This window comes from Patella vulgata, chromosome 1, assembly GCF_932274485.2.
Source record: "Patella vulgata chromosome 1, xgPatVulg1.2, whole genome shotgun sequence".
In the NCBI taxonomy this organism is placed as follows: Eukaryota; Metazoa; Mollusca; class Gastropoda; family Patellidae; genus Patella; species Patella vulgata.
The window spans coordinates 62616650-62631054 of record NC_065879.2 but is presented as its reverse complement, the minus strand read 5'-3'; positions in this window follow the sequence as shown (position 1 = coordinate 62631054).

Below are 14405 nucleotides of genomic sequence, written 5' to 3'. Positions count from 1 at the left end.
ACGTTGCATATACATGTATGTACCTTGCGGTTGAATCATATCATAAAAATATCTTATTTCATAGAGTCTTACGTAGGTTTTCCTTTTAGCCTTTGAATTTTCTTGTTTCACTTGACTAAACAAAACATTTTGTAGGAATGTATGCTTTTATAGATGGAACAAAAAAACCGATAAATGTTGAGATGTGTGGAACATGTTCGAGGCAATTTGTAACACGCTATATCTTTGATACTGGTTGAGCATCAGAACAACTTCATTCTTTTCATTGGAAATGGGGCGCAAATACCCAGAGGAGTCGGACAAACTCAAAACTAACTGCGTCCCCTTCACTGGGCCCCTTCAATGTCTGTCTACCTGTGGGATAACATGTGTTTGTATGTTAAATTTGTGCGGTTTATATATTAGACAAATTATTATTATTATTTACACATAGGCGGGGAGTGATAACGTCTTGCCCCAAACAAATTGCAAAAGAAACCAGAAAGTTTCGGAGAGCGATATCTCGTATCACATGACACTGATGAAACATATGCCATAAACACATGTCGCGCATAGAGCAGAGTGGCGCTAGACACTTTCTATTTAAATTACATTGATTTTAAGTTACACTAATTTTAAATGTTTTATCCATCAGTCAATTTAAAGAAATTTCAATTTTCGAAAAATTGATGATATAATTAATGACACACAATCCGGAATGGCTCCAGACCATAAAATTATGGAATTTCAGGCGCTTATTTTGCCGGCTAGAAGGCAAAATGGTTTTATCTCCCAAATTATTATTTATATTTTTATTTTTTACTTTACCCGCCTGCAGAAAAATCTGATTTTTTTCAAAAGCGCATGCAAGCTAAATATATTTAATAGCGCTTTTATCTGGTGTATCTTTTACTTCATTTTCTTATGAATTAGGCTACATTATTATAACAATAATGTACGCTTTGTGTTGTATAATAACAATAATAGTATGTTCAGCTATACTTTTCGTTTAAAAAATGTATGTTTTATCTCTTATAGATAGACTCTTTTTCGCGGAATTCTATGACATATCTATCCACATCCCTGTCGGGGCAGGCAACTTCGACACAATAATAGAGCATAAATAGATAGTGAGTAGGTACAATTACTTGGGGCCCAAGATGGCGTCTTTGTACATTTGACGTCATATTTTCATGACATCCTATGAAATTTCTGGCTTCACAGTTGTCGCAACTTCATCTATATATTTTGGCCTAAGTGACGTCTTTAGGTCATATAAATCAAATATTCAGATAACACCACATACACATCTGTTATATTGCAAAATATAAAATCAGCTGTTGTCAGGTAAGATACGCCCACATTTTGCAAGAGATGGATAGAGAACAAGCTAATAAAAAAGCGATTTTCCGTACAATCAGGAGCCACCATTCACATTTGAACGTAACCAACTTTAATCCTTCCGCCTCAACATCATAAGTAGTCCCCATGCACCAAAACCCGGTAAAAAAAACAACCTTTTGTTTTTCGTTTCTACACAAAATGTCAATATGACAGGATGAAAAGGGTGAAAGACTGTTAATAGAAGGGGTGTGTTGGTGTCCTGTGTCCCAATGTTACTGAAAATCCTAAATGATACTGGATAATCGTACATTAATGCCTATTCTTTCATACAGGGGTTTTCACTGTTCACACTCAACCTTTTCTATTGGCAATAATGGCATCATCATCAAGTTTCTAAACTTTCAATATCCTCATACTTCACTTATTCATTCTTCTTTATCTTTAGGGTTCACGTAATACTACACCTGCACAACTATTCTAAACAGTGCGCATTTCTAGCTTCAAAGCAGTTTAATCATGAAATCCACTGACGATTTTTTAGAAATTGGGTGTTATCTTTTCTAAAGTTCCAGATTCCAAGTGGGTTTTTTTTTTTTTTTTTTTTTTTTTTTTTTTTTGCACCCGAACAAGACACATTTTCCATATCTGCCCAACACTGCAACAGGCACCACAGGCGTTGATTCCCATCTGGCAATTTCAAATGGCACCCGAAATCGTAGAATACACGACTCGTATGCTGTTTATAAAATGTTAATTGGGTCTGAAATATTAAGATCCTATATTTTGACGGCAAGGTATCTACATCAATATTGATTGAAATTGATCAATATTGAATTCTAATTCGTGTTTTTAATTTCGAGTATTATGGAAAAATATTGAGTTAGAAATTTAGCTCCTTTAAGCTAATCACGTTGGGCAGTTCAGTGAAATGTTTGGTTTTGAGGGTTTTCTTGAAAAACAACACAGAGTAGCTTTAAAATCAAATGGCCGTTAGTTGGTTACATAAAATAGGCCTGTAGGTGTATTGAAATTAAGGGGCGTCGGTTTTTGGGATCTAAGTGTATGAAGAAGTATATATATGCATTATATGGAACCCTCTAAGAAAAGCTCAGGATATATTAGTGATAATTTTGAATTCAACATTACTTGTAATGGGAAATGACAGGCTGATATTAAGAACCCGTCCCTTTTTTTTTTGGATGCAATCCGGGAAATTTTGTTCTGTATTTTCGGAAGCTATGGAATCCGGAATATCGCAGGAATAAATCTACATAAGAGTATGAAATAATATATACAGAATATATTATTTGCCTACCGTGTAAGGGATATAGTTCACAATTTCAGCCACACGAAGGGGTTAATTGACCATCTGAAAAAGAATATCTACTGGTAATGTTCCCTATATACCTTGACCTCGCCAGATCCAAATTGTTAATAGGTGAAAAACTCTAAACTCGGTATGATATAATACAATCTAACACCAAATAAAACCTGTCTTTGATCTTATATCGTAAACTGATATTAAGTATGAGTTAATATCTATATATACCGGTAATGTTGATGTTTACAATTTAATAAACCAAACATAATATACTCTTACACCAGATAAAAAGACGTGTTAAAGCGAGAATTTCAAATTTTCTAAGAAAGTCAAAACATAATTATTTCTATGTCTTTTGCTCAATAGGTTATCAAATCACTATTATACGATCATTATAACAACACAATTACCTCCCCTGTTTTTGCTATTGACAACATGGGGCAGCCATTTTCCAACGTTGGAATTTGAAGTTAAAAATGATATTTTTGCCAATTTCTCAGCTGGCAATAGCGAATTATAGGATTAATAGGATTATTCTTTAACAAGGTAGGACTGTTTATGGATACCATCTATTTTAAGGCTTTATTTTAATACATTTTAAAAATATAACTTGAAAATTTGCAATTGCAACTTTAAAGAGGCGATATAATATATAATAAACTCCTAGACATAATAATATCATCTTATTAGCGACAGCAAGGGCGACCTTCGGTTATCGTGATTTCTTGACTATGGTCGAACTAACTGAATCCGAATTTCATTTAGTCTGAACCTTGGTCTGAATATACTGAACCCTGCTAGTGTGGCATGGTCGAAGTAGTTCCAATATGGCGGGTGTCGATGAAACATGAGGGTAGAAAATTTAGAAAGAATCTATTTTTGTTTAATACATGTATATGATTTTAGGAAAGCTTGAAAGAATTTTAAATGGATGCTACTTCTATGAGCAGCGGTGCTTTTTGTCTCGTATGAAACATAAGTGTAAAATATTTAGAAGGAATCTATTTTTGTTAGTATATGACTTTTACGGTGGCTGATTTACGACATGAAAGTAAAAGAAATAATATCTCGAGAGCTCGAGATACTGAGTCAGCGCTCGAGATATATGTTATGTCTGAATCTATGATAGTCGAAAAATTACGCATTATTTCAATTTTTGCACTATGCAGAAAGTAAAGTTTAATTACAAGGAATTTTGTCGTCTCTAAAAATTAATTTTTCAGAATTGTGGCAGAGTAAAATGAAATCCCCATGTCGACGGGGCCAGCCATCTTTGAACAGACAATGGTCCGGACCATCCGTGTTCGGTTTCTAGTTTCGATCACTGGTCCTGAAAAAATTATAACCGAAGGTCGCCCAGACGTGTTAAAGATACGGGTATATCTATACTACATGTAATACAGTAACTGTTGCTATAGTGTATCTTTGTATGTATTTTATGATATAATTTTAGTTAAGGTAGTAATTGACCAATGTCCGAATTGGTATCTCACTAATCTTTCAAGTCGTTTAACTGTTTGGTTTTAAACTTAATGTAACGATATATATTATGTAACTATAATTAACACGCGTTCTTGCTATGTCCATATCTTCTTCTGTATTTAAACATCTGTTTCCTATGTACAATTTAACATTTCTGGTCAAATATTATTATATAATTATTTTAATCCCAAGCTTGTATATATGTTCCATGTTCTACTGTAATTTTAGTCTGGTGACCGGCTCGCCCTAGCGATACCTATCTCGTTATTGTGACCGTTAGCCAGTTTTGGACACTCGTTTATTAAAAGTACAATTTTAACTATTTATCTGAGTTTTCGTCGTTAGTGTTGGAATAAGCTACAACCCCGGCACTGTCACTGTCGTTTGTTTGTCTGTCTGTTTGTTCAGGGTTGACGACTACACTAGGGCTGTCCCGAGGCTGAAATTTGGTGTATAAGGGGTAGCCCGGACAAGGGGGTAACATAGACCTGGTGGCGATGGTTACAACACCTGGTTTCGGAGTTTTGCTACTTCCGGTTCATGGCTATACCCGTGCTACGCCGGGTCAACCGCTGGTCGATAATAAATTCCTAGACATAATAATATAAACTTATTACTGATAGCAAGACCTGTTAAAGAGACAGTATATCTATAATATTTTCCTAGATCTTACATTGCTGTTATAATAAAATCTGGCCTTTGATCAGTTTCAATGTTTAGCATAAATACAGTGTGCTAAACCAGCTTCACTATTTAAATATAAGATTAAAATTATCAAATAAATGTACTTTATAATATGCCGAACGTAACAATAACCTGCACACATGTCACTAAACAGACCCGACATTTATATTTCAAGCATGAATCACATTAAAACGAAAGTAGTGCCATAAAATAAAACTATGAAGTCGAGTTCATTGACCAGTGATGTTATAAAATATTTTTAATAGTAATAAGTACATGATCAGGTTGCCTAGATGATACATATCAACAAATTAAAATACTTCGCTTAATGTTTATACCCAGCTTTTAATTGTTCGGAATATTATTATATTAGCGTCGGGTTGTGACTAGTCCCGGCCTTATCTTCTCTTCGATTTCTACTGAGCGCATTCTCAAATACAAATACCCGTAACTAACAGCCGTACCCCTTGGTGGGACGAATTACTTCAGTATATTTCATTTTCCTTGTATTAAAGATGGACAGATACGCTGTAAAATATTTTGATCTTTAAAGTTTATTCATTTAACATTCATTTAATTTTGTCTTTTTCCACCGTAAAGCGGGGGTCAAAAATCTGTGCCAGAATGCGAATAAAACATGTATAGTATAGATAATACCTATAAGGTAGGATTAAGCTGGATTAACCGCCATTATTTATTGAATTCTCGCTCATCCTATAATCCTTCTTATCTTGCCGTGCAAAGTTTATACATTACAAAAAAGTACTGTTATTTTGAATTGTGTTCTCTGTGAAATGTAGATAACAAACCAGCAGTGAGACTAATGTCCCCCGTCGAAATCCCAAAATAAACAGATGACACATATTAATTAATTGTACTAATTTAAGGTTTTGAAGTACCTGGTAGTGAAACTCTACACCAAGTTTAATCATTCTCCATAAGCTTTTGTGGCATATTAATTTTGGCTTAGGTAGCCAATAGCCTTGATGGCATTTTAATTTGGCTTAGGTAACCAATAGCTTTGGTGGCATTTTAATTTGGCTTAGGTAACCAATAGCCTTGGTGGCTTCGGGTTGCACCTTGGTGGTATTCAACTTTTAAAGTCGTGATGGAAATAGGAAAGCCTTGGTCATGGCGTGAAATTATTTGTGCAGCAGAATTGGTAATTTTCAGCGGAGAAATTTATTGGTGAATGTTATTTGTAGCAATATTATCTTAGATCGACGCAATTAACTAATTAAGACAAATTGAAGGCACAACAGACTAACTTCAGTCTATAAATTCTAAATGCATGTCCTACCTTATTGTGTGAGCCACCATTAAACAACAATAACACTTACTGACAAACAAAAGTTGTTCAGATAAACAGGTTTATCCAAAATCACATTCACCAACATTTCTTTCAGTCGCCATGTTAGGATAGTTTGACCAAAGCCCTGTTATATACGGCTTTGAGTTTGACCAATCTATATTATATACATCCTCCCCCTTATTAAAATTCGAGGACCCCCGTTTTACGCGAAACGAAGTGCATTTTTTGTACAATATTTCTATGGATTGCGTATGTACTGTTTTTGTAGAGATTTTATATCGGGAATCAGAGACGACGTTTATTGAAGGAATAATTAGGTCGCTCTTCACATGGAGTTAAAAATAAACAACATCTATTGAGAACTTAATAATTATTTGTTGCATGATTAATTAGTAGGCCTAGATCATGACCAGTGCTTGGAATTGGGATTCTTCTACAACGGCACCAAAAATTTAAAAATGCCGTTATAGTATAGCTAAAATTAGCTGACAAGGCACTACTACATTTCTTCATATTTAACAGATACTGTTGTCATTTTCCATCGCGGAACGTGACTAGTTGGGGCATGACATTTTGGACGTGGTATACCACCTGATACCCGGCAGACGTACATTCTGATGATACCAGATATGCATGCATTGATACCATACATGAGAAAATTGGTACACTTTTCAACTAGGTTGGCCCCCTGGGCTCCCGATCTATAAGTGATCACGCCACATTGTCACCAGCAAATTGTCTAAACCCACGATCGTGGTTGATGACATTCAGTACAATTCAATATAAACACGTGCGCTGACCTACACACAAATAAGACGCTTAGACTTTAGTTGTACTTTCGATCCTACTTTGATTTCAGTCCGAACTAAGCCAGAGTGGATTACACTGGGGGCAGTACTCCCTCATCACCTGACTTCCACCCGACAGCTGAGCAAGTGTTACTTAACAAAGATTGTTTTACTTATGTTTTTTACTTATGTTTATAATTATTTAAATATTTTTCATTTACTTGCGATGGAATAAGAGATTTTTTGATGATGTTTTGATATTTATTGTTTTGAGTATTGGGAATAGAGGGTAATGATATGCTGGCGTTAAAGCGTTTAAAGGGGGTTCCGGAGATAGAATATTTTATCGCATTATTGCTCCCAAATACTTAATACTTATGGAAGCTGGAGGAATTGACATGCTGGGGATCGGTGCACATTAGGGCAATTACCTAATAAACACCTACACCAAGTTTGAAGATTCTAGCTCAATTCGGAGAGTTGTTGTATCTCAAAACGTGTGACTGACGGACAGACAAACAGACGGACGGGCGAACGGACGAACCCATTTTAACAGTCCCCTGCTTTTTTCGAAAGGCGGTGGACCATAAGAAATATTTTGTATAGGGTAAATGAAACACTTACTGTAGACAATCGTAAAAGTCCCGACCAGTAATTCTAGAAATTATACAAAATACCAACCAGTAATTCTAGAAATTATACAATGTACCAACCAGTAACTGCAGAAAATATACAATTATACAATACACCAACCAGTAACTGTGGAAATTATACAATGTTAGTTATAGAAATTATTCAATGTACCAACCGATGATTATACCATGTACCAATCAGAATCTGTAGAAATTATAACAAAGTGCCGATTGGTTACTGTAGAAATTATGACAGAGGCTGCCATCGGTAATAGATACCGACACGTAAGACTCTTCTGGCATTTTGATGCAGATCAATGGCTACACTGAGAAGTGTGTTAGGTTGATTAGTAGAATTTTTAGGAAGAAAGCCACTTTGGACTGGAATTATTGTAGATTATCTCGTATAAATACAATAATATAAATAGTATTGATGTATTTTTGTTTCGTCACCCTATCGTTGCTCTATCCCCGGTATATCTACCCATAACCATAACAACCTTATATACTAACCCGAGTGACCAGAATATAAACAATAATAAATATTGACTCTAATTGTATTACACTCCACGTAAAAAATACAATCCACCGACATTGATTTGGTATTAAAGAGACAATATATCCGGGTAGTTTGCACCCAACTCGATGAGCTGCAAGAAACACGTACCCGTTGTAGACGGTCCGTTTCGAAAACAAACCTAATACCCCCGTCAGACCAGGGTGGCGTCCTTACTCCGCAGCTACGGCGACGGAAAATGGTCTCAGAGCGCGTCAAGATCGCCATAAGCGCGGTGGAAACGCCAGATGTCGTAATGTGGTCGCAAATGATCGCCGAGTCACGGCGTTCGTTTTGAGCATGTTCAAAACAAACGCCAAGCTTCTGTGATCTGACCTGGAAAGCTGTAAGAACGCGACATTTTTCAAGTTTGTAATTTTTGGGGACATTTTCTCCCGTTGCGTTCACTTTTGCCGGCGACCTAGTGCATTTTCTGTCGCCCTACTATTGCAGCAGCGCAGTAAGGACGGCACCCCGGTCTGACGGGTTCATTAACAGCTCAGAACTATAGAGCAATTGCTAGGTTTCGGTATTAATTGTGCTTAAATTCCGATGATTTTTGTATAGTAACAGAACATATAGTTCAATTTTATTTCAATAATTCGCTTGCGCGGTGTAGTCTTTAGCAGTGGGCGTAACCGGAGGACTCGGAGAAAACCCACGATGTTGGACAAGGCAACCTTACTCCTTGTCACGTCCAAGCGGGGAATCGAACCACGCCACTTGACTCAATGACAGTACTTGTTATTACAGGACCACGCGTTTTAACCACTAGACCACCCAAATCCCCTTTAATGGTAGTCGTACCTGGCCAACCAGTCACTTTGATGTAAGAGATAAGGCCATAGTTCAACAATCAATTAAACTTTAAATGGACTAGAATACAATTTATATTGAATATCGCTAGTCACATAACTGCCAATAAATCATGTTCTACATATCAACTGTATAAATAACCAAGTACCTGCTTTCAGTTAAATACTCAAAGCTAAAAGGCCAACTTTCTTTATACAAGTGTCACCATTCAATTCAATAGCCAACATTGACAAATTCTTTCATTACCTTTTTAAATGGTTCCGTTGAAGTAGTTTTAATAATATCAGTTGTTAATGGTGAAGTGTTTTATTAAATAGCATTTTTATTAAACAGCACAAGGATCAAAGTCCAGTAATTGAGAAGTGGGGGTGTAAAGTAATGCTGAATATGGTGGCTTTACGGTATGTCAAAGTTGATTTCAGGCTGAATATACCCTGTAAGTATTGCCCTTTTCAAAAGTTATCGCGTTCTCGCCTTTGAAAATCCTCGCGTTCTCGCACTCTCGCCCTCGACTTCTCATCCCCGACTTCTCTCCCCCGACTTCTCGCCTTTGAAAATCCTCGACTTCTTGCTCCCTCGCGTTCTCGCCTATGAGTATTTCTCGACTTCTTGCCCCCTCGCGTTCTCGCATTTGAGTATTTCTCGTGTTCTCGTACTCTCGATCGCTTTGTCACAATCTCGACTTCTCGCTCCCTCGCGTTCTCGCCTAGGAAGTGCAATGTATGCGCGTGTCCACTGACTACCGTATAGGCATTTATATTTATATAGATGGAAATGTTTGGGGTTCTAGAAAGTTTAATAGTCCTAACCAATTTTAATCTGTTCTTGCACAGATAGTATTGTATTCTGTACTCGATTTTAAGTCTTCAGTTGAATCTTTCTTTTTTCTTTATAACTTCCACAACGTTCATCAGGATTTTTTATGCGTGGTTAACTCTTGTCAGTTGTGTAGGACGGAGGGTCTCAAATTGGACAACATACATAGTCTTTCGGATGGGATAAAAAAAAACGTGGCGAGAAGTCGAGATAGGTAGGCAGGTGTAGCACTATCGTCGTTGCGACATTGTTTTTATACGCCCACATTTTCATGTGGACGTATATTGTCGTCGCCCCTGTCCGTCCGTCCGTCCACAATTGTTTGTGAACAGTCTACAGGTCACAATTTTTATCCGATTTGAATGAAACTTGAAATATAGGTTTATCACCCTATATTGGCATGTATCGGACTGTAACTTCATGGATTATGGCCCCTGATTGTACGAAAAATCACGTTTTTAGCTTGTGAACACTGTAGATGTCACAATTTTTATTCGATTTAGTTTAAACTTGAAATGTATGATTATAACCCAATGATCTCGGTTCCTTTCGATATTCGCGCATATCAGAACGTAACTTCCTGAATTACGGCCCCTGATTGTACGAAAAATCGCGTTTTTAGCTTGTGGACCCTATAGAGGTCATAATTTTATCTGATTTAAAAAAAACGTATTATTATATCACCGTTAAACCCTAAGGACGGCTGAGTTCAAATTTCGTGAAAATCGGCCCAAAACTGACAGACAAAATGGCCGCCGTTCGTTCTCAAATAGCGTAAAAAATGGTATATCAAGGTTGTGGACCCTATATAGGTCACAATTTTTATCCGATTTTGTTGAAACTTGAAATGTTAGTTTATAACCCACAGGTCTCGGTTCCTTTCGATATTCGCGCATATTGGACCGTAACTTCCTGAATTATGGCCCCTGATTGTATGAAAAATTGCGTTTTTAGCTTGTGGACCCTACAGAGGTCATAATTTTTATCCGATTTAAAAAAACATATAATTATATCACCGTTACACCCTAAGGTGATACGAGTTCGAATTTCGTGAAAATCGGCCCAAAACTGACAGACAAAATGGCCGCCCCTCGTTCTCAAATAGCGTAAAAATATGGTATAGAGGTCACAATTTTTATCCGATTTTGTTGAAACTTGAAATTTAAGTTTATAACACAAAGATCTCGGTTCCTGTTGATATTCGCGCATATCGGACCGTAACTTCCTGAATTATGGCCCCTGATTGTACGAAAAATCACTTTCTTTTTAGCTTGTTCTCTATCCATCTCTCGAAAATGTGGGCGTATCCTGCCTGGCAGTCGCAGGTTAAACTTATAGACAAGGAATAGAGAAATAAGATGGGTTAAACAACATTTTTTATCTTTACAAATTATTCTCTATTGTCAGTATAGTAGCTATGGTATGAGTTTATTTAAAACGCAAATTAATTGATTGTGAAATAGCGTGAGAATAACAGGAAAGGGGTTCTAAGTTCAAGGATAGATTGTGTTGAAAAACATGTGACGGAAATTTACGATTGCATCATTTGGCTTATTTGACTAATCTCTGTAATTATTTACATCATATTTGACCAATTAGAGAACTGAAGATCCAAAGCCAAAAGCTACAAAACTATCATATTTGTGAGAATTCGTCAGGCAGCAACTTGGTTCTAGAGGGGAAAAGATGTAGAAGTTTCTATTCAGCAGACTCGCCCAAATCGAGTCTGGCTGGCTAGTGTTTGAGAATGACTTTAGTTATTATTGTAATCTGTACTATGCTTGTATCCATGTATCCGGCTATGCTATAAAAAAAGTAAAAACGAACTGTTGCATTGTTATAACGTCTTAAGAAAACAGTAAGAAGTAAATACACAACATGAAGGGGAAGCAAAGACAGCTAGAGACAAATTCGAGACGATCACAAGGCTGCTAAAATATGTAGTAAGAAAAGATGCATGGGTCATACGTAGGATGTGGCGACCGGTCCACAAACTCCCGCTCTCCACGTCAGACAGAAAGGCGCATGGTGCCACACAGGGTAATCCAATCTGTTTCACAGAGTATTACGAGTCTAAAGTAATATCTCTGTCAAAGATGACTGCCTTAACACGTGCCGTCACTGCACGCGGTGTCAATCATTGGCTGAATGGCGCGTGCATTGTTTACATAAGATATTACTGCTTCGGGCGGAATGCTGCCTTTTAGTCATTTTAATACCCATTTACACTAAGAGAGAGAGAGAGAGAGAGAGAGAGAGAGAGATGGGGTTTAACGTCCACTCGACACAAACTAGGTCATTTCGGGACTAACACATGGTTTAATTTTATTTCAATAAGGCACAACCAGCATATAAACATATAACCTCAAGCTGACCCAGTCAAATACAAGATTTTCTAGCTCTTTGAATCTTGATATATACTATTCAAAAAAAGTAGGGGATATTTGATTTTTAAGTGTTATTAAAGTCACCTAATGAAACTGACGAAGAAACAAATGACAAAATGAAATGAAGTTCACATTCATCGATTTATTCCAAATGATCGTTAGACTAAGTAAGGCACAGACTGACCATTATAAGGGTAAAATGATACCCGGGGTCAAACAGCAAAGTTACCACAGCATCACAACCAAGTCAGTAACGGGTAAATCCTCCTCTGTTTGCCAAACAAGCATTGATCCGACGTGGCTAACTCCAAATGAGACGTCTAAGGTCATTTTGGTCCAGATTGTCGCATTCCTGTTGCAACGCAGCAGCAAGTTCTTGGACATTTGCAGGACGTTGTTGACGTTGACGTAACCTCTGTCCAAGCATGTCCCAGACATGCTCGATGGGGAAGAGGTCGGGACTCAGTGCTGGCCAAGGTAATGTGGTGATGTTCTGTTGTTGGAGGTAACCTGTAACGATCCTGGCCCTGTGACATCTTGCGTTGTCATCCTGGAAGATGAAACGGCGGCCATGACGTCGTGCGAACGGCACAACATGGACTGCCAAGATGTTGTTCCGGTAGTACTGGCCTGTAACACGCCCTGCAACAACATGTAAAGCCGTTCTTCCAGCAACAGTGATGCCTCCCCACACCATAACAGAACCACCCCCAAATCGATCATGTCTGATGACGTTAACGTCTTGGAAGCGCTCGTTTCGACGACGCCACACCCTCCTACGTCTGTCCAAAAAATCACCAGTGAACCTTGACTCATCTGAAAACATCACATTGCTCCAGCGTCGATTATCCCAGTGTTGACGATCCCTACACCAACGACGTCTTGCCTGAATGTGATGATCTCTCAAACAAGGGATCACGCGAGGACGTCGGGCGCGAAGGTGACCCCTATACAGTCGATTCCGAATCGTCTGGCCACTCACTCTCACACCAGTGTCTGTTTGAAGACGAGCGCTGATCTGATTTACTGTGATGACACGATTTCTCAAGGCCAAGGTACGGATAAATCGATCCTGGGCTTGAGTTGTCGCCCTTGGTCGACCTGAGCGTGGTCTGTCCTGTACAGATTGTGTATCACGGTATCTGGACCATAGCCTGCTTATGACAGACTGAGAAACATTCATCGTCCGCGCCACAACCGCCTGTGTTGTGCCGATCTGTAGCATGCCAAGGGCACGTAACCTTTCATTTTGGGTAAGCCGACGCATATCAAAATTTGTTTTCTGGTCACTAAAACAATTAAACTGATGTTTCCACCCTGGAATTCAATGCCACAATGACTGTAACATTCAAAGTCAGAGTCGTGCAAATCTTGGGTTGGACCCCTATGATGATCCCAAGCATCACATGAATTCCATGCGGTAGCTATTGGTGCGTTTGGGCGTCACATGTAACTGGAAATGTTTCTTCTGTTAGTTTCTATAGTGACTTTTTTCGTAGTCATTTGCATATTTTAGTATTATGCCCCCAAAATCAAATATCCCCTACTTTTTTTGAATAGTATATATACAAATACTTCTACGTTTTTATATAATTAGGGTTGTGCCTTTTCAGATTTTAAAACATTTTATACAATATACTGACAAATCAGTATAGTAAATAATTGTGTCCCAACATATCAAGCAAAGTTAGTAAAAGCACATTGTATGTTATATATAAACGACTAGCCATGCCGGGCGTGCGAACCATTTTTTCAGTAGTTACATTTTAATTTTCCAAATGGTCGATCCACGTCTTGAATCGTTTTCGAATCCCTCAAATCCGAAAACGAAATCCCACTGTTCCGACAGACCAGCGTATTTGGGCAAAGTGTAGTATTACGAGAATACTAAATGGAGATACATAAAATGTAGATGCCGTTTTAGGTTTATAGATAAGATCGTAAACATTGTTAGTCCCGAAAAATACATCTATAAACAAATAATTAAACAAAAAGGGGGGGGGGGGCTGCCCCTGAGTTATGGTTATTGGTTGAATGGTCCCGTCATCTGCACTGTAAAGTACTGTGATGGTTTGAGGAAACGTTGGTCAATGTATACAACTGTGTACTGTGTTGGTTTGAGAAAGTAAATTTTGTGTTCTGATGAAATCTGGTCCGCGGGACTGGCTGAACTCGCCACTAGAAGGGCTGGGAATTTTACAAGCCAAGGTAGCGTGTGATGGGATGCCCGAACCTAGTTGCTTGTGTTGACGAGACATTAAACTCCATTCAGTGCTTGCTTGACAGTA